Source organism: Cariama cristata, unplaced genomic scaffold, assembly GCF_000690535.1.
Source record: "Cariama cristata isolate BGI_N322 unplaced genomic scaffold, ASM69053v1 scaffold25080, whole genome shotgun sequence".
Lineage (NCBI taxonomy): Eukaryota > Metazoa > Chordata > Aves > Cariamiformes > Cariamidae > Cariama > Cariama cristata.
The window spans coordinates 318-2,644 of NW_009595626.1; positions in this window are offsets into that span (position 1 = coordinate 318).

The window sequence follows — 2,327 nt, forward strand, 5'->3', positions numbered from 1 at the left end:
CCTGCAAACGCAATGCTTTCCCTTCGCGCGCTCCCAGCAGGTTTATTTTTCAGGTGTACAAGTACGCTGCCGCGTTGCTCACGACATCCCTTGGCGAGCGAGCTGGGGGTTAGGGGGGCAGCCCGCTCCCCAAGCCCTGCACGGGCACATCGGACGATGACGAACCCCTCGGGCCGCTGCTGCTGGCCCCCAAACCCCGCCGTCGGTCCCGTGGGGTTTGCGCCAGCTTTGGGCTTGCACCCGGCGTGGGCACTGCCTCGGGTTTCGCTGTAATTGCCCGAGCTCGTGGAGACCTCACGGTCAGACCTGTCTGGCACAGGCTGACATGCCTCCTTTGTCCAAATTTAATTCTTATTTTTTGCAGGGCGGTGAAGGAGCAGAGCAGAGTGCTCCCATCTCGCCCGGATCCACCGCGGGGCCGAGGCTGCGGTCGGGGCTGCACCGTCCTATTTCCACGCCCTGGAGCTATTCTGGAAGGAAACCTCAGGACCAAAAATAAGTAAAGAAAACAAAAGCAGAAGAATACTTGGAGCATGGTGGGGAGAGGCCGAGGTGCTGCTGGAGCCAGGGAAAGGGCCAGCGGCCTGGGCATCCCCAAAATGTGCGTGGGGGGCAGGGGAGGCAGAGCTCGCCCCGGTTCCCACCTCTCCCCAGTGCCGTCGGGGACAGGAGCGTGCGTGCTGTGGCCACAAACCGGGGAGCAAGGAGAGGGTAAGAGCAAGGGAACCCTCTCTCACCCCCCTCGCCTCTCACAGCACAGACCCAAACGCAAACCGACGTCAGCCGGGCACGCGGTTTGTTCTTTTTTTCTCCAAGCGGTTGTTTTTAGAATAAAAGCGGGAGGGAAGAACACCTAAAATGCACCACGTATCAACCTCAGTTATCGGTACGCAACCTGGTCCTCTGCAACTAAACATTTCACATGCTTTTCCTTTTTCTCCCACGCAGGAACCCAGATGAAGGAAATCAATTCTATTTACACGCCCGGCACAAACGCGGGCCACGAATAGCTCTGTAACGCGAGCACTTGGATACAGCCCGAATTCTGGGGAACAGAAACCCAACAAATGTCACAGCGTTATCACAGATCCCGGCACTCGCCACCACCCAGGACCTCACGTGTTTGAGCAGTATCTGTATACCACGTTTCCTCTGGTTTGTTTTTTTTTTTTGCTTGTTTTATTTTTTTTTCAGGAGGAAGAACCTGCACACCAGGTAGAATAAGATACCAGGACTGGTTCCACCACCAGTCTGCTGCCTCCATCCACATATAAGAGCCCTCAAACACAGCCACACGACAGAAACAGGAGGGAAAAAACCCAACTAACCCCCCCCCAAACCACCCCATTTTTCAGGAGGAGAAGCAGGCAGAGAGCCCAGGTTCACACACCGACAACCTGCGCGCCCAGCTCAGCAACCGAGCTCTCTGCCAAAATCAAATCGGTGGCGCTGGGCGGTCAGACATCCCGATGGCGTGGAGGGATGCCGTTCCCCGGGCCGGTTGTCTACCTCCCCATCACGGCACACCCTGCTCAAACCTCCAAAACCCCCTGCGTTTGGGCTTAAAAAGCTGCCGTTTGCAGCCGAGGCAGAGCACGCTGCGCATCTTTGCCCTCGCGATCGCGATCCAGTGTTGCGTACGTACGGGAGTTGCACACCACTCATATACGTACCCCTGTATACACAGACAAGTGCGCGGCTGTCGCAATGAGTACCTTAACGCTCATGAAGGGTTATTTTCTTTTATTTGGGAAAATAAAGGCGGCTTTGGAAGTTTTCACGCTATAACGAACCGGCGTTTTGCGCCGCAGGTGAAACAGCATTGGGTCCGGGACAGGTTGCGGGTTTAGCTCTTGTTGTCAGATACCTGACGCTTTCTGCTAAAACGAACCACCAGCGCCTTGCAGCCTTGTACTGCAGCGTGCGAAAAGAGAAAAACCTGAACTGCAAACCCACTTGCTCGCTCGGTAGCTTTACGGTTTCCACAGGGAGTTTGGGGGGTGCAGCGTCGGTGGACCTCGAGTGTTACGTGCCCGACTCCTTGGGGCAGCGCTGGGGGGGACACAAAACTCCCAGGACATGGCTGAGCTGGATGGGGGGGGAAAAGTTATTTGCCGTTGAAGTGCACGGCAGTAAAAGGAGCTGGAAAAAAAAAATTTCCTTCGCGCATTTGAGAGGTTTGTAGTATTTGGGGGTTTCACTGAGGTTGTTTTCCCACGGCTGAGACGTTTCTTTTGTTCAGACTGACGAGGGCAGCGATTCCGTCAGAGGTTTTTTCCTCCCCGTTGAAAAGGGCAGAGAAACGCAAGCAAACTCGCCCGGCCTCA